The sequence below is a fragment of the Ranitomeya imitator genome, chromosome 2 (genome assembly GCF_032444005.1).
Source record: "Ranitomeya imitator isolate aRanImi1 chromosome 2, aRanImi1.pri, whole genome shotgun sequence".
Lineage (NCBI taxonomy): Eukaryota > Metazoa > Chordata > Amphibia > Anura > Dendrobatidae > Ranitomeya > Ranitomeya imitator.
Genome location: NC_091283.1, coordinates 389,121,983 through 389,148,072, shown reverse-complemented (window position 1 = coordinate 389,148,072; position 26,090 = coordinate 389,121,983). Strand labels below are relative to the sequence as shown.

The following is a 26,090-nucleotide window of genomic DNA, read 5'->3' as shown; positions in this document are numbered from 1 at the left end:
CAGCATCTCCTCTGCCCCTGTGTGTCCAGCATCTCCTCTGCCCCTGTGTGTCCAGCATCTCCTCTGCCCCTGTGTGTCCAGCATCTCCTCTGCCCGTGTCCAGCATCTCCTCTGCCCCTGTGTCCAGCATCTCCTCTGCCCCTGTCTGTGTCCAGCATCTCCTCTGCCCCTGTGTCCAGCATCTCCTCTGCCCCTGTGTCCAGCATCTCCTCTGCCCCTGTGTCCAGCATCTCCTCTGCCCCTGTGTGTCCAGCATCTCCTCTGCCCCTGTCTGTGTCCAGCATCTCCTCTGCCCCTGTCTGTGTCCAGCATCTCCTCTGCCCCTGTGTCCAGCATCTCCTCTGCCCCTGTCTGTGTCCAGCATCTCCTCTGCCCCTGTCTGTGTCCAGCATCTCCTCTGCCCCTGTCTGTGTCCAGCATCTCCTCTGCCCCTGTCTGTGTCCAGCATCTCCTCTGCCCCTGTGTCCAGCATCTCCTCTGCCCCTGTGTGTCCAGCATCTCCTCTGCCCCTGTGTGTCCAGCATCTCCTCTGCCCCTGTCTGTGTCCAGCATCTCCTCTGCCCCTGTCTGTGTCCAGCATCTCCTCTGCCCCTGTCTGTGTCCAGCATCTCCTCTGCCCCTGTCTGTGTCCAGCATCTCCTCTGCCCCTGTGTCCAGCATCTCCTCTGCCCCTGTCTGTGTCCAGCATCTCCTCTGCCCCTGTCTGTGTCCAGCATCTCCTCTGCCCCTGTCTGTGTCCAGCATCTCCTCTGCCCCGGGCCCCCTCCCCTGGATCACCGCTACCAAAAAAAAAAAAAAACTTCTTACCTTGCCATGCTCCCGCGGCGGGCGAAGCTCCTCCACGCAGGTGAAGGACGCACTCGCCGGCGGCTGACGATGACGTCAGACGCCGGCGAGGTGCGACTGCGCACTGCCGCCGTTCAAGTCAGCTGCCAGCCTCCGACTGGCTGGCGGCGACTGTTAACTATTGACGTGCGGGCACGGGCCCGCACGTCAATAGTGAGCCGCAGCGCCTCCAGGGGGGGCCCGGTGAGCAGATGAGACGGGGCCCGATGCGGGCCCCCTCTGCCCACCGGGCCCCATACGCCAGTCATGGCTGTCATGCCCTGATGGCGGCCCTGACTTGCTGTCTGGGAGGCTGGAGATAGGTATGTAGGGGTCTTTTTATAATTACCAGCTGGGTCTTTTACGAGTATTAGTATAACAAGCCCCCATACAGTAACCATGAGCTGCATCCCATTAAATGCCCCACTCCAGCTTATTTTTTTTTTATTTAACCCCTTCATGACCTTGGGATTTTCTGCTTTTCCGTGTTTGTTTTTCACTCCTCTCCTTCCCAGAGCCATAACTTTTTTATTTTTTCGTCAATTTGGCCATGTGAGGGCTTATTTTTTGCGGGACGAGTTGTACTTTTGAACGACATCATTGGTTTTAGCATGTCGTGTACTAGAAAACGGGAAAAAAATTCCAAGTGCGGTGAAATTGCAAAAAAAGTGCAATCCCACACTTGTTTTTTGTTTGGCTTTTTTGCTAGGTTCACTAAATGCTAAAACTGACCTGCCATTATGATTCTCCAGGTCAGTAAGAGTTCATAGACACCTAACATGACTAGGTTATTTTTTACCTAAGTGGTAAAAAAAAATTCTAAACTTTGCTAAAAAAAAAAAAAAAAATTGCGCCATTTTCCGATACCCGTAGCGCCTCCATTTTTCATGATCTGGGGTCGGGTGAGGGCTTATTTTTTGCATGCCGAGATGACGTTTTTAATGATATCATTTTGGTGAAGATACGTTCTTCTGATCGCCCGTTATTGCATTTTAATGCAATGTCGCGGCGACCAAAAAAACGTAATTCTGGCGTTTTGAATTTTTTTCTCGCTACGCTGTTTAGCGATCAGGTTAATGCTTTTTTTTAGTTGATAGATCAGGCGATTCTGAGCGCGGCGATAACAAATATGCGTAGATTTGATTTTTTTTATTGATTTATTTTGATTGGGGCGAAAGGGGGGTGATTTAAACTTTTATATTTTTTTTTATTTTTTTCACATTTTTTTTTACTTTTTTTTTTTTTACTTTTGCCATGCTTCAATAGCCTCCATGGGAGGCTAGAAGCAGGCACAGCACGATCGCCTCTGCTACATAGCAGCGATCTGCTGTTCGCTGCTATGTAGCTGAAAATCAGGTGAGCTGTCAGCGCCGACCACAGGGTGGCGCTCACAGCTGCCGGCGATCAGTAACCATAGAGGTCTCAAGGACCTCTATGGTTACAATTCTGAAACATCGCTGACCCCCGATCATGTGACGGGGGTCGGCGATGACGTCATTTCCGGCCGCCCGGCCGGAAGCGGTAGTTAAATGCCGCTGTCTGCGTTTGACAGCAGCATTTATCTAGTTAATAGGCGTGGGCAGATCGCGATTCTGCTCGCGCCTATTACGGGCACATGTCAGCTGTTCAAAACAGCTGACATGTCCCGGCTTTGATGCAGGCTCACCGCCGGAGCCCTGCATCAAAGCAGGGGATCTGACCTCGGACGTACTATCCCGTCCGAGGTCAGAAAGGGGTTAAAGGGACTCTGTCACCTGAATTTGGCGGGACTGGTTTTGGGTCATATGGGCGGAGTTTTCGGGTGTTTGATTCACCCTTTCCTTACCCGCTGGCTGCATGCTGGCTGCAATATTGGATTGAAGTTCATTCTCTGTCCTCCGTAGTACACGCCTGCACAAGGCAAGATTACCTTGCGCAGGCATGTACTATGGAGGACAGAGAATGAATTTCAATCCAATATTGCAGCCAGCATGCAGCCAGCGGGTAAGGAAAGGGTGAATCAAACACCCGAAAACTCCGCCCATATGACCCAAAACCAGTCCCGCCAAATTCAGGTGACAGAGTCCCTTTAATCACTAGAGTGGCTCTTAAAATCCAAGACCTCTACCGACTGTCTGATACTCACCTTCCGGGGTTTTCATCTGTTTTCGCCGCCGCTCCCCTCCATCTCCAGCAGTTTGTGACTTGTCCGCTGCTCCAGTGTTTCATACTGTGTCATGGAGGTGACTAATCAATGTAAGTCTATGAGAGCCTTATTCTGACCTCGTTCTCAATTGAGCAGCAGGACTGGAGCGGTGCCAAAAACATTTAATACGCCGGAGGATGAATATATGACCCGGAAGGGGGGCTTGCGCTGAAACCACCACTCCTGTGGTGAACCCCCCCCCCATTCCCGCTGGAGTGATACTTTTAATAATTTAATAAGCAATTTATTATAATGTTAATAAAGGCTTGGAATAAATGTCTGCAGTCCCTTTATGTGACTTCAGACTGTCAAATCATGACAGGAAGCGCCTGCTATTATGAGACCCCGATATCACAGCGGTTATGCGACCACGTTTGTGTGTATGTCAACTAGAAAGTTTTGGCTTCTCTCAATAGAAGAGAACAGAGAGAAGCCGAAAGAGTCATCACTTGACCGCCTGCTGATATCAGCGATGCTGGGGCCATTGTTACTGTACATGGGGGGACTCGGGTCATTATTAAATGTTAAGTGGGAACTTAAGGAGCATTATTGTTTTTAGGGGCCCCGGTAGTGCAGCTACTGGGTGGTAGAGGGTGCTGAGCTGGCTGTACACAAACCTGTGACTGAAACCATGCCGAGGCCACCACTATGACTGGAAGAGCAAGGTTGCCAGGAAGAAGACAATTAATTCCCTCCTGGCAGTGGGACTCTCAGTGCAGGCGCTACGCTGTGTCAAATTGCTATTAACTGTTATACTGTGTTATGGGAGAGAAGTGGGGACATCATTCTATATATAGGGGAACTCTGCTGGACATCGTACTGTATGTACGGGTGCTGTGGGCCCATCCTACTGTGTATACGGGAGCAGATGGCCCATTATACTGTGTACAGGGGAACTGTGAGGGACATCATACTGTATGTATGGAAGCTGTGGGCATATCATACTGTGTGTAAGGGAGCTCTTGGCCCACCATACTGTGTGTAGGGGAGCTGTATGGGCTTTATACTGTGTATAAGGGAGCAGTTGGCCCATTATACTGTGTACATGGGAACTGTGGGGGGCATCATACTGTATGTACTGGAGCTGTCATCCCACCATGCTGTGTATAGGAGAGCTGTGAAGGCATTATACTGTGCATAGGAGAGCTGTTGACCCATTATACTGTACATATGGGAGCTCCGGAGGCATTATACTTTTTATAGTGGAGTTCTGTTGGGATTATACTGTGCAAAGGGGAGCTGTGGGCTCATCATACTGTGTAAAGGGGAGCTGTGGGCTCATAATACTGTGTGTAGGGGAGCAGTGTGATCATCATACTGTGTGTAGGTGAGCAGTGTGATCATCATACTGTGTAGAAGGGAGCAGTGGGATCATCATACTGTGTATAGGGGAGCAGTATGATCATACTGTGTAGAGGGGAGCAGTGGGATCATCATACTGTGTAGAGGGGAGCAGTATGATTATACTGTGTAGAGGGGAGCAGTGAGATCATCATACTGTGTATAGAGGAGCTGTGGGATCATCATACTGTGTATAGGGGTGCAGTTGAAACATTATACGGTGTATAGAGGAGTTGTGGGATCATCATACTATGTATAGGGGAGCAGTGGGCTCATCATACTGTGTAGAGGGGAGATGTGGTCTCATCATACTATGTATAGGATAGCATTGGGCTCATCATACTATGTATATGGGAGATGTGGCTCATCATACTGTGTATAAGGGAGCAGTGGGCTCATCATACTGTGCAGAGGGGAGCAGTGGGCTCATCATACTGTGTAGAGGGGAGATGTGTGGACATCATAGGGGAGCAGTGGGGATATTATACGGTGTATAGGGGAGTTGTGGGATTATCATATGGTGTATAGGGGAGCTTTGGGAGCATTATACTGTGTATAGGGAAGCTGTACATGGGGAGAACTTAGGGGACATTATTAAATGTTAAGGGGGCACTTAAACATTGTTAGAGGGGCACTCAGAGTATTGTGACCATCAAAGTTGCATATGGGGTATTCTGTTTTAGGGACAAAATGTGTAGTGCACTAGCACAGGGCATTAATATTTTCTTGGGGGCATTAAACTATCTAGAGAGCACAAAGAAGTCTTTATTGCTATGTAAGGGGCACAGTGGTGGCAGTATTATATGGGGCGGTAAGAGGGGCTGTTATTGTACCACACAACTGGTGCTGTAGTACACATAACAGCAGCAGTGGCTCAGTATTGGTGTATCAGCAGGATGAGGCGTTTGTGCAGGTTGGGTATAGATATGGACAGTGCTGAAAATGTGAGAAGTGAGATGTCTGCTGTAATCTCTGCAGACAAGTCTTGGCTGGAGAAGTTGTCATGTTGGTCTGGGTCAGAGGGAAAAGAAGGGAAGTGAACGACTCCGTAAGAAAGAACATCCGCTGTAAGTCACCATCTATAACTGTACTGTTCTCTCTTACTATTATTGTATGCAAGAGTGGGATCTACCACTATATGGCCCCCATATAGTAATATCTGTGTTCTTTTGTGTATATAGATTTATATTTTATTTTCAATGACAGCCCAGTCATCTGGTGATGTTCCCCTATACTAACAATTAGGGTGCGCAACCGTAGCTGTAGTCAGAATTACCTGGTTAGGAGCCCACTCAGATTTTTCACCTCTGACACCACCGGTCACCTTGGATAGGTGATAAAGGGGTCTGATGAAAACAATTTCTCTCTATTCATACAACAATCCAGTTTCCCATCATAAATAATGAGATTTTAGTATTCTGTATACCAGGAGTGGCAAATTTATTTTCCCGAGGGGTCACACGAGAGACTGTGACTGTTGTGGAGGCCGAACCAATAGGCTTATATTCTGCTCAACATTAATACAAATATTATAAAACAGTAATAAATGTATTACTTAATACTGAGCAGAATAAATTCCTCTGAGTCGCTCCTACATTAAGATAGGGCTCACATTGTAACTTGTGTCCTCACTTGTAACAGCGAATCAGCTCCATATAATTCACGGCTTTTTATTCAGCGATTGTGCCAAATAGTGGGAGGAGCCAACAGCTGCCTATTTCTCCAATAGATTCACACACGCATGGTTGCCTCCTCCGCTATATATTGGGATGCCTAATAGTAAGAGACCTAGCACTCAACTTTACGTAAGATGCAGCAGGAAAAATGTATTGTAGTAAATACAGGAAAACGTTTCAGTCAATTGTGACCTTCATCAGTTACAGGAGGTTATTAAATAAAAGCCGGTAACGGGAATTATAATCGCTGCACGATCATATATCAAAATTAGTTCAGTGTGGTTGTTGTAGGCTAACCTGCTATGAGCAAAAAGGAAGATTCCTGGAGCTGCAGTGCTCTCTGACGCGGCATCCACCGCTTGTCTAGTTGAGTGCTACGTCTCTTACTATTAATCTATATGGTTTGGGAACCTGTCCTTAGCACCCCTTCTCTAGTAGTGCTCACGGTTAAATTTTCCTCTCCATATATTGGGATGCCGGCAGGATTGCCTCCTCCGCTATATATTGGGACGCCGGCAGGATTGCCCCATCCGCTATATATATTGGGACGCCGGCAGGGTTGCCTCCTCCACTATATATTGGGATGCTGGTAGACTTGTCTCCTCCGCTATATATTGGGACGCCAGCAGGGTTGCCTCCACCGCTATATATTGGGACGCTGGCAGGGTTGCCTCCTCCGCTATATATTGGGATGCCGGCAGGGTTGCCTCCTCCACTATATACTGGGAAGCCGGCAGGGTTGCCTCCTCCGCTATAGGGATGCCGGCAGGATTGCCTCCTCCGCTATATACTGGGATGCCGGCAAGATTGCCTCCTCCGCTATATACTGGGATGCCGGCAGGGTTGCCTCCTCCACTATATACTGGGACGCCGGCAGGGTTGCCTCCTCCACTATATATTGTGACGCCGGCAAGTTGCCTCCTCTGCTATATATAGGGATGCCGGCAGGGTTGCCTCTTCCGCTATATATTGGGATACCGGCAAGGTTGCCTCCTCCACTATATATTGTGACGCCGGCAAGTTGCCTCCTCTGCTATATATAGGGATGCCGGCAGGGTTGCCTCTTCCGCTATATATTGGGATACCGGCAAGGTTGCCTCCTCCGCTATATATTTTTCTGGACAGCCTAATTAAAAAGAAAGGCAAAAACATTTTTTATGGACACTTTCAAAAATCATAAATCATTATGGCTGTAAATGATATATATCTACAGCCCATAATTCTGATATGAAGACAATAGCTGCATTCACTGAATAATGATAAGAATTAGTCAGTCTTATTAGCTATGTAAGTTTCTTCAATTAAAAAAAAAAATCACAGACACCTTAAATTTGTTTTACAGACCAGGCCATATTTTCATAGACTGTCCTGGAATTTCTGGACACTTGCCAACTTTCGTCGCCGAGAGGCAGATACCGACTGGGGTTCAAATTCAGCCGTGGCATTTGAAATCATACAGGCCCAAGATGTCCCCATCCCCAAGAACCAGATTGCAGAGGTGTATCTAGGGTTTCTGGCACCCGGGGCAAGAATTCAGTTTGGTGAAAGTTCTGAATTCTCACAACTCATGCACTGCACACTTTTAGGATTCTCCCTTGCTGGTGACAGTCATGTCAGCACAAGCATGTGATTTGTATACTTCTGACCACATTCCGATTTAGTTTTAATCGCTGCAGCTGACTGATTTACATCTGTTAGCCAGCTTGATTACATGTGGGGATTCCTTAGCAACCAGGCAACCCCCACATGTACTTATGCTGGCTAGTAGCTGTAAATCATTCAGCTGCGGCGATGAAAACTAAATCTCTGAGCACTAAAAAATACTCGGGGGACCCCTGAGCGTGCTCGGGAAATCTCGAGTAACGAGTATATTCGCTCATCACTAATAGGCACTAATCTCCAATCTGTGCCCATGTGCCAGTCTGATATTACATCTGTCCGCTCACAACTGCACAATCAGCGACTGGTGTGGTGGAGCAGACGGTAAAATTACGCAATGCCGCTTTCTGGAGACGGTGCACCATGTGGCAGTATATCTTATCGTGGCGTATCCTAAAAAAACAAAAATAAATAAACGCCATAAAACCGAAGTCACATATTAGGAGACAATTCAGACTGTCACGGTCCGGAGTGACTGGCAATCATTAATCTACACATCTTGCAGGGCTAAGAAAGATTAGTGACTAATTCTGTGTCGGAAATGGCGAACACGACGCACAAAAAAAAGTAACATGTAACGTTTTTTTGTTCTGACGGTCCGCGACAACACGATGCAACCATCGCACGACGGTTGCAATGTGTGGCAATGCGTCGCTAATGTTAGTCTATGGGGAAAAACGCATTCTGCAGCCAACTTTGCAGGATGCATTTTTTCACCAAAACGACGCATTGTGACGTGCGTCATATGACGCTAGTGTGAAAGTAGCCTATAAGGGACAAGAATGTATATATTTTTTATCCAGCATAGCTACAGAACTATGTTAGCTACCGCAGATGACTCTTGCAAGCCGGCGCGATCATGTTAATTCTTTTGTTTTATTGATCGGGGATTCTAATGGCAGTGATACCAAATATGTGTAGGTTTGATTTTTTTAAATTTTATTTTGATTGCGGCGAAAGGGGGGTGTTTTGAACTTTTATGTTTTTTTAAATATTTTTAAACATTTTTTTTTTTACTTTTGGTATGCTTCAATAGCCTCCATAGGAGGCTAGAAGCTGCCATAGGGGGATCGCCTCTGTTACATAGAGGTGATGCTCAGATAACCTCTGTGCAGCAGAATTACAGGCTTGCTATGAGCGCCGACCACTGGGTGGCACTCATATCACTCTGCCATCAACAACCATAGAGGACTCGACGAGACCTCTGGTTGGGATAGCAACACAGCGATGACCCCCGATCACGTGACCGGCATCCGGAAGTGCATTTAAATGCCCGCTGTCAGAGTTTGACAGTGGCACTTAACTACTTAATAGCGATTCCGCTCGCGCCTATTGCGGGCATATCTCAGCTATTAAAGGGAACAATTTTCAGCCATAGGGGCGGTGGTTTTCGGGTGTTTGATTCACCCTTTCCTTACCCGCTGGCTGCATGCTGGCTGCAATATTGGATTGAAGTTCATTGTCTGTCCTCCATAGTACATGCCTGCGCAAGGCAAGATTGCCTTGCGCAGGCGTGTACTATGGAGGACAGAGAATGAACTTCAATCCAATATTGCAGCCAGCGGGTAAGGAAGGGGTGAATCAAACACCCGAAAACCCCGCCCCTATGGCTGAAAATTGTTCCCTCCAAATTCAGGTGACAGAGTCCCTTTAAAAACAGCTAACATATTGTGGCTTTGAGGTGGGCTCACCGCCGGAGCCCACCTCAAAGCGGTGGATACTGCCAGCTGATGTACTACTGTATTCCGTCAGCTGGCAGTAAGGGGTTAAGAAACAACAGTTTATACAGTCTATATTATGACGTCTGAGACACTACGTACATGTGCATCAATGTCAGTAGCAAAAGCAATTGTTCAAAAGTTTTACAGACTTTCATTTATAATCCGTGTTTTTAGAATGATAACAGAATATTACTTTTTGTATCATTTCTCATAAACCTTACGTGATAGGAAAAATCTGAACTCATTCAAAACCTTTGTAAGGCCGGAGTCACACTACAGGGAGATACGGCCGAGTCTCGCAGGTTAAAACCAAGCTCTGGCACCGGCACTCCAGAGCGGAGCGTGCGGCTCCATGTAGTGTGACTCCGGCCTAACACAGTGTTATCTATTATTTATCCCAGTGGGGCGCTGGGATTGTGACGTGGGAGGACGCACTGTTCGAAAACCTACAGTGGTAATTATTTGTGACCCCTTCTATTCTGTACCATACACTGGCACTACCTTTTTGGAACAGGTCTATTTATGTATACAGCTATAAGGGTATGTTAGACTGCCGCTATTGTGATTTTCTAGCAATAGGATGCCTGTGTGCACCTATACCTATGGGGACTATATAGGCAGTTTTTCATTATAGATATTTCTGTTTGGTTATTTTTGACTAGTGCTCCTCGCCACTCTCCCATGGGGTATGACCAGGAAGATATCGTGTAGCTTTTTATATGTTTTGTTTATTTATCTGTATTTGTTTCTGTAACAATAAATTGGATTATTTTTATTTATATGTATGGTTGGCTTCTTGATAGACGACAGGGATTTTCTGCCATCTTGTGGTATACATATTTATCTATCGTCTATCTTTCTGTGTGTAAACATTATTCTTCAATGGAGTATGTAAAAGAGGTTGGACAAGAAACGACATCACAATTCTTTTTCTTTTTGTTAAATAATAGCTCTTTATTTAGCTTACAAAAACATACAAATCCGCATGGATTTTCACCCGCGTTTTCTGTCAAGAGATGCAAAATTTGTACTGAAAATTCCACAGGCAAATCTGCAACGTGTGCACATACCCTTAACAGTATGGGTGTCTTGAAAACACTGATTCTGTTACCAAAGTAGCAGACAAGGTGCCCACAACCAGACAGGACCTTCTGACATCTGCCATATGGCCAGTCCGGCCCTGCCGAGAGGGCACTTGCATGCTGCAGCCTGTGCCCCCAGTTTCTACTGTTTTCAGCCCTTTGGCTGCCTACTGACACAGGAACCAGTCCGGACCAGCCAGAGAGCTGGACGTGTCCTGAGTGCTGCTCTTCTCACAGGTCCATGTATACTGACTACATGGATTTGAGTTACTGCAAATTACATCGTTCTTGGCTAAAATATACTCTTCAAAATTGATGAGGAGTATTTTAACCCCTTCGTAAAATATGTAGTGTGACCTCTGCCAGAGCCCATCCTATAGTGCAGCCCCTCAGTCCTTTCCTGTCCAGTGCAGCCTCAGCAATCACCACAGGAGAGCACACACTGCAGGTTACTGACTGGAGGCTCCGCCTATTCCGGTGACGTCATTCCCTCAAAAAATCAACTCCAGTCTAGACACTGCTGCTTTCTGTGTAGGAACTGGAAGGAAGCTGCCACATGTAAGAGCTGAGGGGAGAAGTCTGCACTGGTGAGCGGTAATGGGGGGGCAGGGACTGTGTGATAGAGGGGACAGGACTCAGTCCTGGGGGGCACCGGGACTCTGCACATTAGGGTACAGCCGGCTCCACATGTAAGAGCTGAAGGGAGAAGTCTGCACTGGTGAGCGGTAATGGGGGAGCAGGGACTGTGTGATAGAGGGGACAGGACTCAGTCCTGGGGGGCACCGGGACTCTGCACATTAGGGTACAGCCGGCTCCATATGTAAGAGCTGAAGGGAGAAGTCTGCACTGGTGAGCGGTAATGGGGGAGCAGGGACTGTGTGATAGAGGGGACAGGACTCAGTCCTGGGGGGCACCGGGACTCTGCACATTAGGGTACAGCCGGCTCCACATGTAAGAGCTGAAGGGAGAAGTCTGCACTGGTGAGCGGTAATGGGGGAGCAGGGACTGTGTGATAGAGGGGACAGGACTCAGTCCTGGGGGGGCACCGGGACTCTGCACATTAGGGTACAGCCGGCTCCACATGTAAGAGCTGAAGGGAGAAGTCTGCACTGGTGAGCGGTAATGGGGGAGCAGGGACAGTGTGATAGAGGGGACAGGACTCAGTCCTGGGGGGCACCGGGACTCTGCACATTAGGGTACAGCCGGATCCACATGTAAGAGCTGAAGGGAGAAGTCTGCACTGGTGAGCGGTAATGGGGGAGCGGGGACTGTGTGATAGAGGGGACAGGACTCAGTCCTGGGGGGCACCGGGACTCTGCACATTAGGGTACAGCCGGATCCACATGTAAGAGCTGAAGGGAGAAGTCTGCACTGGTGAGCGGTAATGGGGGAGCGGGGACTGTGTGATAGAGGGGACAGGACTCAGTCCTGGGGGGCACCGGGACTCTGCACATTAGGGTACAGCCGGCTCCACATGTAAGAGCTGAGGGGAGAAGTCTGCACTGGTGAGCGGTAATGGGGGAGCAGGAACTGTGTGATAGAGGGGACAGGACTCAGTCCTGGGGGCACCGGGACTCTGCACATTAGGGTACAGCCGGCTCCACATGTAAGAGCTGAAGGGAGAAGTCTGCACTGGTGAGCGGTAATGGGGGGGCAGGGACTGTGTGATAGAGGGGACAGGACTCAGTCCTGGGGGGCACCGGGACTCTGCACATTAGGGTACAGCCGGCTCCACATGTAAGAGCTGAAGGGAGAAATCTGCACTGGTGAGCGGTAATGGGGGAGCAGGGACTGTGTGATAGAGGGGACAGGACTCAGACCTGGGGGGCACCGGGACTCTGCACATTAGGGTACAGCCGGCTCCACATGTAAGAGCTGAAGGGAGAAGTCTGCACTGGTGAGCGGTAATGGGGGGGCAGGGACTGTGTGATAGAGGGGACAGGACTCAGTCCTGGGGGGCACCGGGACTCTGCACATTAGGGTACAGCCGGCTCCACATGTAAGAGCTGAAGGGAGAAGTCTGCACTGGTGAGCGGTAATGGGGAGCAGGGACTGTGTGATAGGGGGGGACAGGACTCAGTCCTGGGGGGCACCGGGACTCTGCACATTAGGGTACAGCCGGCTCCACATGTAAGAGCTGAAGGGAGAAGTCTGCACTGGTGAGCGGTAATGGGGGAGCAGGGACTGTGTGATAGAGGGGACAGGACTCAGTCCTGGGGGGCACCGGGACTCTGCACATTAGGGTACAGCCAGCTCCACATGTAAGAGCTGAAGGGAGAAGTCTGCACTGGTGAGCGGTAATGGGGGAGCAGGGACTGTGTGATAGAGGGGACAGGACTCAGTCCTGGGGGGCACCGGGACTCTGCACATTAGGGTACAGCCGGCTCCTCATGTAAGAGCTGAAGGGAGAAGTCTGCACTGGTGAGCGGTAATGGGGGAGCAGGGACTGTGTGATAGAGGGGACAGGACTCAGTCCTGGGGGGCACCGGGACTCTGCACATTAGGGTACAGCCGGCTCCACATGTAAGAGCTGAAGGGAGAAGTCTGCACTGGTGAGCGGTAATGGGGGAGCAGGGACTGTGTGATAGAGGGGACAGGACTCAGTCCTGGGGGGCACCGGGACTCTGCACATTAGGGTACAGCCGGCTCCACATGTAAGAGCTGAAGGGAGAAGTCTGCACTGGTGAGCGGTAATGGGGGAGCAGGGACTGTGTGATAGAGGGGACAGGACTCAGTCCTGGGGGGCACCGGGACTCTGCACATTAGGGTACAGCCGGCTCCACATGTAAGAGCTGAAGGGAGAAGTCTGCACTGGTGAGCGGTAATGGGGAGCAGGGACTGTGTGATAGGGGGGGACAGGACTCAGTCCTGGGGGGCACCGGGACTCTGCACATTAGGGTACAGCCGGCTCCACATGTAAGAGCTGAAGGGAGAAGTCTGCACTGGTGAGCGGTAATGGGGGAGCAGGGACTGTGTGATAGAGGGGACAGGACTCAGTCCTGGGGGGCACCGGGACTCTGCACATTAGGGTACAGCCAGCTCCACATGTAAGAGCTGAAGGGAGAAGTCTGCACTGGTGAGCGGTAATGGGGGAGCAGGGACTGTGTGATAGAGGGGACAGGACTCAGTCCTGGGGGGCACCGGGACTCTGCACATTAGGGTACAGCCGGCTCCTCATGTAAGAGCTGAAGGGAGAAGTCTGCACTGGTGAGCGGTAATGGGGGAGCAGGGACTGTGTGATAGAGGGGACAGGACTCAGTCCTGGGGGGCACCGGGACTCTGCACATTAGGGTACAGCCGGCTCCACATGTAAGAGCTGAAGGGAGAAGTCTGCACTGGTGAGCGGTAATGGGGGGCAGGGACTGTGTGATAGAGGGGACAGGACTCAGTCCTGGGGGGCACCGGGACTCTGCACATTAGGGTACAGCCGGCTCCACATGTAAGAGCTGAAGGGAGAAGTCTGCACTGGTGAGCGGTAATGGGGGAGCAGGGACTGTGTGATAGAGGGGACAGGACTCAGTCCTGGGGGGCACCGGGACTCTGCACATTAGGGTACAGCCGGCTCCACATGTAAGAGCTGGAGGGAGAAGTCTGCACTGGTGAGCGGTAATGGGGGGGCAGGGACTGTGTGATAGAGGGGACAGGACTCAGTCCTGGGGGGCACCGGGACTCTGCACATTAGGGTACAGCCGGCTCCTCATGTAAGAGCTGAAGGGAGAAGTCTGCACTGGTGAGCGGTAATGGGGGGGCAGGGACTGTGTGATAGAGGGGACAGGACTCAGTCCTGGGGGGCACCGGGACTCTGCACATTAGGGTACAGCCGGCTCCTCATGTAAGAGCTGAAGGGAGAAGTCTGCACTGGTGAGCGGTAATGGGGGAGTAGGGACTGTGTGATAGAGAGGACAGGACTCAGTCCTGGGGGGCACCGGGACTCTGCACATTAGGGTACAGCCGGCTCCACATGTAAGAGCTGAGGGAGAAGTCTGCACTGGTGAGCGGTAATGGGGGGCAGGGACTGTGTGATAGAGGGGACAGGACTCAGTCCTGGGGGGGCACCGGGACTCTGCACATTAGAGTACAGCCGGCTCCACATGTAAGAGCTGAAGGGAGAAGTCTGCACTGGTGAGCGGTAATGGGGGGCAGGGACTGTGTGATAGAGGGGACAGGACTCAGTCCTGGGGGGCACCGGGACTCTGCACATTAGGGTACAGCCGGCTCCTCATGTAAGAGCTGAAGGGAGAAGTCTGCACTGGTGAGCGGTAATGGGGGAGCAGGGACTGTGTGATAGAGGGGACAGGACTCAGTCCTGGGGGGCACCGGGACTCTGCACATTAGGGTACAGCCGGCTCCACATGTAAGAGCTGAAGGGAGAAGTCTGCACTGGTGAGCGGTAATGGGGGAGCAGGGACTGTGTGATAGAGGGGACAGGACTCAGTCCTGGGGGGCACCGGGACTCTGCACATTAGGGTACAGCCGGCTCCACATGTAAGAGCTGGAGGGAGAAGTCTGCACTGGTGAGCGGTAATGGGGGGGCAGGGACTGTGTGATAGAGGGGACAGGACTCAGTCCTGGGGGGCACCGGGACTCTGCACATTAGGGTACAGCCGGCTCCTCATGTAAGAGCTGAAGGGAGAAGTCTGCACTGGTGAGCGGTAATGGGGGGGCAGGGACTGTGTGATAGAGGGGACAGGACTCAGTCCTGGGGGGCACCGGGACTCTGCACATTAGGGTACAGCCGGCTCCTCATGTAAGAGCTGAAGGGAGAAGTCTGCACTGGTGAGCGGTAATGGGGGAGTAGGGACTGTGTGATAGAGAGGACAGGACTCAGTCCTGGGGGGCACCGGGACTCTGCACATTAGGGTACAGCCGGCTCCACATGTAAGAGCTGAGGGAGAAGTCTGCACTGGTGAGCGGTAATGGGGGGCAGGGACTGTGTGATAGAGGGGACAGGACTCAGTCCTGGGGGGGCACCGGGACTCTGCACATTAGGGCACAGCCGGCTCCACATGTAAGAGCTGAGTGGAGAAGTCTGCACTGGTGAGCGGTAATGGGGGGCAGGGACTGTGTGATAGAGGGGGCAGGACTCAGTCCTGGGGGGCACCGGGACTCTGCACATTAGGGTACAGCCGGCTCCACATGTAAGAGCTGAAGGGAGAAGTCTGCACTGGTGAGCGGTAATGGGGGGCAGGGACTGTGTGATAGAGGGGACAGGACTCAGTCCTGGGGGGCACCGGGACTCTGCACATTAGAGTACAGCCGGCTCCACATGTAAGAGCTGAAGGGAGAAGTCTGCACTGGTGAGCGGTAATGGGGGAGCAGGGACTGTGTGATAGAGGGGACAGGACTCAGTCCTGGGGGGCACCGGGACTCTGCACATTAGGGTACAGCCGGCTCCACATGTAAGAGCTGAAGGGAGAAGTCTGCACTGGTGAGCGGTAATGGGGGAGCAGGGACTGTGTGATAGGGGGGACAGGACTCAGTTCTGGGGGGCACCGGGACTCTGCACATTAGGGTACAGCCGGCTCCACATGTAAGAGCTGAAGGGAGAAGTCTGCACTGGTGAGCGGTAATGGGGGGCAGGGACTGTGTGATAGAGGGGACAGGACTCAGTCCTGGGGGGCACCGGGACTCTGCACATTAGGGTACAGCCGGCTCCACATGTAAGAGCTGAAGGGAGAAGTCTGCACTGGTGAGCGGTAATGGGGGGCAGGGACTGTGTGATAGAGGGGACAGGACTCAGTCCTGGGGGGCACCGGGACTCTGCACATTAGGGTACAGCCGACTCCACATGTAAGAGCTGAAGGGAGAAGTCTGTACTGGTGAGCGGTAATGGGGGAGCAGGGACTGTGTGATAGAGAGGACAGGACTCAGTCCTGGGGGGGGCACCAGGACTCTGCACATTAGGGTACAGCCGGCTCCACATGTAAGAGCTGAAGGGAGAAGTCTGCACTGGTCAGCGGTAATGGGGGAGCAGGACTGTGTGATAGAGGGGACAGGACTCAGTCCTGGGGGGCACCGGGACTCTGCACATTAGGGTACAGCCGGCTCCACATGTAAGAGCTGAAGGGAGAAGTCTGCACTGGTGAACGGTAATGGGGGAGCAGGGACTGTGTGATAGAGGGGACAGGACTCAGTCCTGGGGGGCACCGGGATTCTGCACATTAGGGTACAGCCAGCTCCACATGTAAGAGCTGAAGGGAGAAGTCTGCACTGGTGAGCGGTAATGGGGGAGCAGGGACTGTGTGATAGAGGGGACAGGACTCAGTCCTGGGGGGCACCGGGACTCGGCACATTAGGGTACAGCCGGCTCCACATGTAAGAGCTGAAGGGAGAAGTCTGCACTGGTGAGCGGTAATGGGGGAGCAGGGACTGTGTGATAGAGGCGACAGGACTCAGTCCTGGGGGGCATCGGGACTCTGTACATTAGGGTACAGCCGGCTCCACATGTAAGAGCTGAAGGGAGAAGTCTGCACTGGTGAGCGGTAATGGGGGAGCAGGGACTGTGTGATAGAGGGGACAGGACTCAGTCCTGGGGGGCACCGAGACTCTGCACATTAGGGTACAGCCGGCTCCACATGTAAGAGCTGAAGGGAGAAGTCTGCACTGGTGAGCGGTAATGGGGGGCAGGGACTGTGTGATAGAGGGGACAAGACTCAGTCCTGGGGGGCACCGGGACTCTGCACATTAGGGTACAGCCGACTCCACATGTAAGAGCTGAAGGGAGAAGTCTGTACTGGTGAGCGGTAATGGGGGAGCAGGGACTGTGTGATAGAGAGGACAGGACTCAGTCCTGGGGGGGGCACCAGGACTCTGCACATTAGGGTACAGCCGGCTCCACATGTAAGAGCTGAAGGGAGAAGTCTGCACTGGTCAGCGGTAATGGGGGAGCAGGACTGTGTGATAGAGGGGACAGGACTCAGTCCTGGGGGGCACCGGGACTCTGCACATTAGGGTACAGCCGGCTCCACATGTAAGAGCTGAAGGGAGAAGTCTGCACTGGTGAACGGTAATGGGGGAGCAGGGACTGTGTGATAGAGGGGACAGGACTCAGTCCTGGGGGGCACCGGGATTCTGCACATTAGGGTACAGCCAGCTCCACATGTAAGAGCTGAAGGGAGAAGTCTGCACTGGTGAGCGGTAATGGGGGAGCAGGGACTGTGTGATAGAGGGGACAGGACTCAGTCCTGGGGAGCACCGGGACTCGGCACATTAGGGTACAGCCGGCTCCACATGTAAGAGCTGAAGGGAGAAGTCTGCACTGGTGAGCGGTAATGGGGGGGCAGGGACTGTGTGATAGAGGGGACAGGACTCAGTCCTGGGGGGCACCGGGACTCTGCACATTAGGGTACAGCCGGCTCCACATGTAAGAGCTGAGGGGAGAAGTCTGCACTGGTGAGCGGTAATGGGGGAGCAGGGACTGTGTGATAGAGAGGACAGGACTCAGTCCTGGGGGGCACCGGGACTCTGCACATTAGGGTACAGCCGGCTCCACATGTAAGAGCTGAAGGGAGAAGTCTGCACTGGTGAGCGGTAATGGGGGGGCAGGGACTGTGTGATAGAGGGGACAGGACTCAGTCCTGGGGGGCACCGGGACTCTGCACATTAGGGTACAGCCGGCTCCACATGTAAGAGCTGAAGGGAGAAGTCTGCACTGGTGAGCGGTAATGGGGGAGCAGGACTGTGTGATAGAGGGGACAGGACTCTGTCCTGGGGGGCACCGGGACTCTGCACATTAGGGTACAGCCGGCTCCACATGTAAGAGCTGAAGGGAGAAGTCTGCACTGGTGAGTGGTAATGGGGGAGCAGGGACTGTGTGATAGAGGGGACAGGACTCAGTCCTGGGGGGCACCGGGACTCTGCACATTAGGGTACAGCCGGCTCCACATGTAAGAGCTGAAGGGAGAAGTCTGCACTGGTGAGCGGTAATGGGGAGCAGGGACTGTGTGATAGGGGGGGACAGGACTCAGTCCTGGGGGGCACCGGGACTCTGCACATTAGGGTACAGCCGGCTCCACATGTAAGAGCTGAAGGGAGAAGTCTGCACTGGTGAGCGGTAATGGGGGAGCAGGGACTGTGTGATAGAGGGGACAGGACTCAGTCCTGGGGGGCACCGGGACTCTGCACATTAGGGTACAGCCGGCTCCACATGTAAGAGCTGAAGGGAGAAGTCTGCACTGGTGAGCGGTAATGGGGGGGCAGGGACTGTGTGATAGAGGGGACAGGACTCAGTCCTGGGGGGCACCGGGACTCTGCACATTAGGGTACAGCCGGCTCCTCATGTAAGAGCTGAAGGGAGAAGTCTGCACTGGTGAGCGGTAATGGGGGGGCAGGGACTGTGTGATAGAGGGGACAGGACTCAGTCCTGGGGGGCACCGGGACTCTGCACATTAGGGTACAGCCGGCTCCTCATGTAAGAGCTGAAGGGAGAAGTCTGCACTGGTGAGCGGTAATGGGGGAGTAGGGACTGTGTGATAGAGAGGACAGGACTCAGTCCTGGGGGGCACCGGGACTCTGCACATTAGGGTACAGCCGGCTCCACATGTAAGAGCTGAGGGAGAAGTCTGCACTGGTGAGCGGTAATGGGGGGCAGGGACTGTGTGATAGAGGGGACAGGACTCAGTCCTGGGGGGGCACCGGGACTCTGCACATTAGGGCACAGCCGGCTCCACATGTAAGAGCTGAGGGAGAAGTCTGCACTGGTGAGCGGTAATGGGGGGCAGGGACTGTGTGATAGGGGGGACAGGACTCAGTCCTGGGGGGCACCGGGACTCTGCACATTAGGGTACAGCCGGCTCCACATGTAAGAGCTGAGGGAGAAGTCTGCACTGGTGAGCGGTAATGGGGGAGCAGGGACTGTGTGATAGGGGGGACAGGACTCAGTTCTGGGGGGCACCGGGACTCTGCACATTAGGGTACAGCCGGCTCCACATGTAAGAGCTGAAGGGAGAAGTCTGCACTGGTGAGCGGTAATGGGGGGCAGGGACTGTGTGATAGAGGGGACAGGACTCAGTCCTGGGGGGCACCGGGACTCTGCACATTAGGGTACAGCCGGCTCCACATGTAAGAGCTGAAGGGAGAAGTCTGCACTGGTGAGCGGTAATGGGGGGCAGGGACTGTGTGATAGAGGGGACAGGACTCAGTCCTGGGGGGCACCGGGACTCTGCACATTAGGGTACAGCCGACTCCACATGTAAGAGCTGAAGGGAGAAGTCTGTACTGGTGAGCGGTAATGGGGGAGCAGGGACTGTGTGATAGAGAGGACAGGACTCAGTCCTGGGGGGGGCACCAGGACTCTGCACATTAGGGTACAGCCGGCTCCACATGTAAGAGCTGAAGGGAGAAGTCTGCACTGGTCAGCGGTAATGGGGGAGCAGGACTGTGTGATAGAGGGGACAGGACTCAGTCCTGGGGGGCACCGGGACTCTGCACATTAGGGTACAGCCGGCTCCACATGTAAGAGCTGAAGGGAGAAGTCTGCACTGGTGAACGGTAATGGGGGAGCAGGGACTGTGTGATAGAGGGGACAGGACTCAGTCCTGGGGGGCACCGGGATTCTGCACATTAGGGTACAGCCAGCTCCACATGTAAGAGCTGAAGGGAGAAGTCTGCACTGGTGAGCGGTAATGGGGGAGCAGGGACTGTGTGATAGAGGGGACAGGACTCAGTCCTGGGGGGCACCGGGACTCGGCACATTAGGGTACAGCCGGCTCCACATGTAAGAGCTGAAGGGAGAAGTCTGCACTGGTGAGCGGTAATGGGGGAGCAGGGACTGTGTGATAGAGGGGACAGGACTCAGTCCTGGGGGGCACCGGGACTCGGCACATTAGGGTACAGCCGGCTCCACATGTAAGAGCTGAAGGGAGAAGTCTGCACTGGTGAGCGGTAATGGGGGAGCAGGGACTGTGTGATAGAGGCGACAGGACTCAGTCCTGGGGGGCACCGGGACTCTGCACATTAGGGTACAGCCGGCTCCACATGTAAGAGCTGAAGGGAGAAGTCTGTACTGGTGAGCGGTAATGGGGGAGCAGGGACTGTGTGATAGAGAGGACAGGACTCAGTCCTGGGGGGGGCACCAGGACTCTGCACATTAGGGTACAGCCGGCTCCACATGTAAGAGCTGAAGGGAGAAGTCTGCACTGGTCAGCGGTAATGGGGGAGCAGGACTGTGTGATAGAGGGGACAGGACTCAGTCCTGGGGGGCACCGGGACTCTGCACATTAGGGTACAGCCGGCTCCACATGTAAGAGCTGAAGGGAGAAGTCTGCACTGGTGAACGGTAATGGGGGAGCAGGGACTGTGTGATAGAGGGGACAGGACTCAGTCCTGGGGGGCACCGGGATTCTGCACATTAGGGTACAGCCAGCTCCACATGTAAGAGCTGAAGGGAGAAGTCTGCACTGGTGAGCGGTAATGGAGGAGCAGGGACTGTGTGATAGAGGGGACAGGACTCAGTCCTGGGGGGCACCGGGACTCGGCACATTAGGGTACAGCCGGCTCCACATGTAAGAGCTGAAGGGAGAAGTCTGCACTGGTGAGCGGTAATGGGGGAGCAGGGACTGTGTGATAGAGGGGACAGGACTCAGTCCTGGGGGGCACCGGGACTCGGCACATTAGGGTACAGCCGGCTCCACATGTAAGAGCTGAAGGGAGAAGTCTGCACTGGTGAGCGGTAATGGGGGAGCAGGGACTGTGTGATAGAGGCGACAGGACTCAGTCCTGGGGGGCATCGGGACTCTGTACATTAGGGTACAGCCGGCTCCACATGTAAGAGCTGAAGGGAGAAGTCTGCACTGGTGAGCGGTAATGGGGGAGCAGGGACTGTGTGATAGAGGGGACAGGACTCAGTCCTGGGGGGCACCGAGACTCTGCACATTAGGGTACAGCCGGCTCCACATGTAAGAGCTGAAGGGAGAAGTCTGCACTGGTGAGCGGTAATGGGGGGCAGGGACTGTGTGATAGAGGGGACAGGACTCAGTCCTGGGGGGCACCGGGACTCTGCACATTAGGGTACAGCCGACTCCACATGTAAGAGCTGAAGGGAGAAGTCTGTACTGGTGAGCGGTAATGGGGGAGCAGGGACTGTGTGATAGAGAGGACAGGACTCAGTCCTGGGGGGGGCACCAGGACTCTGCACATTAGGGTACAGCCGGCTCCACATGTAAGAGCTGAAGGGAGAAGTCTGCACTGGTCAGCGGTAATGGGGGAGCAGGACTGTGTGATAGAGGGGACAGGACTCAGTCCTGGGGGGCACCGGGACTCTGCACATTAGGGTACAGCCGGCTCCACATGTAAGAGCTGAAGGGAGAAGTCTGCACTGGTGAACGGTAATGGGGGAGCAGGGACTGTGTGATAGAGGGGACAGGACTCAGTCCTGGGGGGCACCGGGATTCTGCACATTAGGGTACAGCCGGCTCCACATGTAAGAGCTGAAGGGAGAAGTCTGCACTGGTGAGCGGTAATGGGGGAGCAGGGACTGTGTGATAGAGGGGACAGGACTCAGTCCTGGGGAGCACCGGGACTCGGCACATTAGGGTACAGCCGGCTCCACATGTAAGAGCTGAAGGGAGAAGTCTGCACTGGTGAGCGGTAATGGGGGAGCAGGGACTGTGTGATAGAGGGGACAGGACTCAGTCCTGGGGGGCACCGGGACTCGGCACATTAGGGTACAGCCGGCTCCACATGTAAGAGCTGAAGGGAGAAGTCTGCACTGGTGAGCGGTAATGGGGGGGCAGGGACTGTGTGATAGAGGGGACAGGACTCAGTCCTGGGGGGCACCGGGACTCTGCACATTAGGGTACAGCCGGCTCCTCATGTAAGAGCTGAAGGGAGAAGTCTGCACTGGTGAGCGGTAATGGGGGAGTAGGGACTGTGTGATAGAGAGGACAGGACTCAGTCCTGGGGGGCACCGGGACTCTGCACATTAGGGTACAGCCGGCTCCTCATGTAAGAGCTGAAGGGAGAAGTCTGCACTGGTGAGCGGTAATGGGGGAGCAGGGACTGTGTGATAGAGGGGACAGGACTCAGTCCTGGGGGGCACCGGGACTCTGCACATTAGGGTACAGCCGGCTCCACATGTAAGAGCTGAGGGAGAAGTCTGCACTGGTGAGCGGTAATGGGGGAGTAGGGACTGTGTGATAGAGAGGACAGGACTCAGTCCTGGGGGGCACCGGGACTCTGCACATTAGGGTACAGCCGGCTCCACATGTAAGAGCTGAGGGAGAAGTCTGCACTGGTGAGCGGTAATGGGGGGCAGGGACTGTGTGATAGAGGGGACAGGACTCAGTCCTGGGGGGCACCGGGACTCTGCACATTAGGGTACAGCCGGCTCCACATGTAAGAGCTGAAGGGAGAAGTCTGCACTGGTGAGCGGTAATGGGGGAGCAGGGACTGTGTGATAGAGGGGACAGGACTCAGTCCTGGGGGGCACCGGGACTCTGCACATTAGGGTACAGCCGGCTCCACATGTAAGAGCTGAGGGGAGAAGTCTGCACTGGTGAGCGGTAATGGGGGAGCAGGGACTGTGTGATAGAGGGGACAGGACTCAGTCCTGGGGGGCACCGGGACTCTGCACATTAGGGTACAGCCGGCTCCTCATGTAAGAGCTGAAGGGAGAAGTCTGCACTGGTGAGCGGTAATGGGGGAGCAGGGACTGTGTGATAGAGGGGACAGGACTCAGTCCTGGGGGGCACCGGGACTCTGCACATTAGGGTACAGCCGGCTCCACATGTAAGAGCTGAAGGGAGAAGTCTGCACTGGTGAGCGGTAATGGGGGGGCAGGGACTGTGTGATAGAGGGGACAGGACTCAGTCCTGGGGGGCACCGGGACTCTGCACATTAGGGTACAGCCGGCTCCACATGTAAGAGCTGAAGGGAGAAGTCTGCACTGGTGAGCGGTAATGGGGGAGCAGGACTGTGTGATAGAGGGGACAGGACTCTGTCCTGGGGGGCACCGGGACTCTGCACATTAGGGTACAGCCGGCTCCACATGTAAGAGCTGAAGGGAGAAGTCTGCACTGGTGAGTGGTAATGGGGGAGCAGGGACTGTGTGATAGAGGGGACAGGACTCAGTCCTGGGGGGCACCGGGACTCTGCACATTAGGGTACAGCCGGCTCCACATGTAAGAGCTGAAGGGAGAAGTCTGCACTGGTGAGCGGTAATGGGGAGCAGGGACTGTGTGATAGGGGGGGACAGGACTCAGTCCTGGGGGGCACCGGGACTCTGCACATTAGGGTACAGCCGGCTCCACATGTAAGAGCTGAAGGGAGAAGTCTGCACTGGTGAGCGGTAATGGGGGAGCAGGGACTGTGTGATAGAGGGGACAGGACTCAGTCCTGGGGGGCACCGGGACTCTGCACATTAGGGTACAGCCGGCTCCACATGTAAGAGCTGAAGGGAGAAGTCTGCACTGGTGAGCGGTAATGGGGGGGCAGGGACTGTGTGATAGAGGGGACAGGACTCAGTCCTGGGGGGCACCGGGACTCTGCACATTAGGGTACAGCCGGCTCCTCATGTAAGAGCTGAAGGGAGAAGTCTGCACTGGTGAGCGGTAATGGGGGGGCAGGGACTGTGTGATAGAGGGGACAGGACTCAGTCCTGGGGGGCACCGGGACTCTGCACATTAGGGTACAGCCGGCTCCTCATGTAAGAGCTGAAGGGAGAAGTCTGCACTGGTGAGCGGTAATGGGGGAGTAGGGACTGTGTGATAGAGAGGACAGGACTCAGTCCTGGGGGGCACCGGGACTCTGCACATTAGGGTACAGCCGGCTCCACATGTAAGAGCTGAGGGAGAAGTCTGCACTGGTGAGCGGTAATGGGGGGCAGGGACTGTGTGATAGAGGGGACAGGACTCAGTCCTGGGGGGGCACCGGGACTCTGCACATTAGGGCACAGCCGGCTCCACATGTAAGAGCTGAGGGAGAAGTCTGCACTGGTGAGCGGTAATGGGGGGCAGGGACTGTGTGATAGGGGGGACAGGACTCAGTCCTGGGGGGCACCGGGACTCTGCACATTAGGGTACAGCCGGCTCCACATGTAAGAGCTGAGGGAGAAGTCTGCACTGGTGAGCGGTAATGGGGGAGCAGGGACTGTGTGATAGGGGGGACAGGACTCAGTTCTGGGGGGCACCGGGACTCTGCACATTAGGGTACAGCCGGCTCCACATGTAAGAGCTGAAGGGAGAAGTCTGCACTGGTGAGCGGTAATGGGGGGCAGGGACTGTGTGATAGAGGGGACAGGACTCAGTCCTGGGGGGCACCGGGACTCTGCACATTAGGGTACAGCCGGCTCCACATGTAAGAGCTGAAGGGAGAAGTCTGCACTGGTGAGCGGTAATGGGGGGCAGGGACTGTGTGATAGAGGGGACAGGACTCAGTCCTGGGGGGCACCGGGACTCTGCACATTAGGGTACAGCCGACTCCACATGTAAGAGCTGAAGGGAGAAGTCTGTACTGGTGAGCGGTAATGGGGGAGCAGGGACTGTGTGATAGAGAGGACAGGACTCAGTCCTGGGGGGGGCACCAGGACTCTGCACATTAGGGTACAGCCGGCTCCACATGTAAGAGCTGAAGGGAGAAGTCTGCACTGGTCAGCGGTAATGGGGGAGCAGGACTGTGTGATAGAGGGGACAGGACTCAGTCCTGGGGGGCACCGGGACTCTGCACATTAGGGTACAGCCGGCTCCACATGTAAGAGCTGAAGGGAGAAGTCTGCACTGGTGAACGGTAATGGGGGAGCAGGGACTGTGTGATAGAGGGGACAGGACTCAGTCCTGGGGGGCACCGGGATTCTGCACATTAGGGTACAGCCAGCTCCACATGTAAGAGCTGAAGGGAGAAGTCTGCACTGGTGAGCGGTAATGGGGGAGCAGGGACTGTGTGATAGAGGGGACAGGACTCAGTCCTGGGGGGCACCGGGACTCGGCACATTAGGGTACAGCCGGCTCCACATGTAAGAGCTGAAGGGAGAAGTCTGCACTGGTGAGCGGTAATGGGGGAGCAGGGACTGTGTGATAGAGGGGACAGGACTCAGTCCTGGGGGGCACCGGGACTCGGCACATTAGGGTACAGCCGGCTCCACATGTAAGAGCTGAAGGGAGAAGTCTGCACTGGTGAGCGGTAATGGGGGAGCAGGGACTGTGTGATAGAGGCGACAGGACTCAGTCCTGGGGGGCACCGGGACTCTGCACATTAGGGTACAGCCGGCTCCACATGTAAGAGCTGAAGGGAGAAGTCTGTACTGGTGAGCGGTAATGGGGGAGCAGGGACTGTGTGATAGAGAGGACAGGACTCAGTCCTGGGGGGGGCACCAGGACTCTGCACATTAGGGTACAGCCGGCTCCACATGTAAGAGCTGAAGGGAGAAGTCTGCACTGGTCAGCGGTAATGGGGGAGCAGGACTGTGTGATAGAGGGGACAGGACTCAGTCCTGGGGGGCACCGGGACTCTGCACATTAGGGTACAGCCGGCTCCACATGTAAGAGCTGAAGGGAGAAGTCTGCACTGGTGAACGGTAATGGGGGAGCAGGGACTGTGTGATAGAGGGGACAGGACTCAGTCCTGGGGGGCACCGGGATTCTGCACATTAGGGTACAGCCAGCTCCAC

The 26,090-nt window shown here is 54.1% G+C and overlaps 1 protein-coding gene across 2 annotated transcripts in view; it reads left to right on the top strand.

Annotated features, from left to right (window-relative positions):
• Positions 1-10,968: 10,968 nt before the first annotated feature.
• The window catches only part of LOC138664133 (zinc finger protein 665-like), a 104,998-nt gene continuing 89,876 nt past the window's right edge, over positions 10,969-26,090 (top strand). The window contains exon 1 of one of the 2 annotated variants that reach the window (XM_069750570.1): positions 10,969-11,076. The gene's annotated coding sequence lies outside the window, so the exon portion shown is untranslated. The remainder of the gene's footprint in view (positions 11,077-26,090) is intronic. The other variant, XM_069750571.1, reaches the window with a different exon arrangement.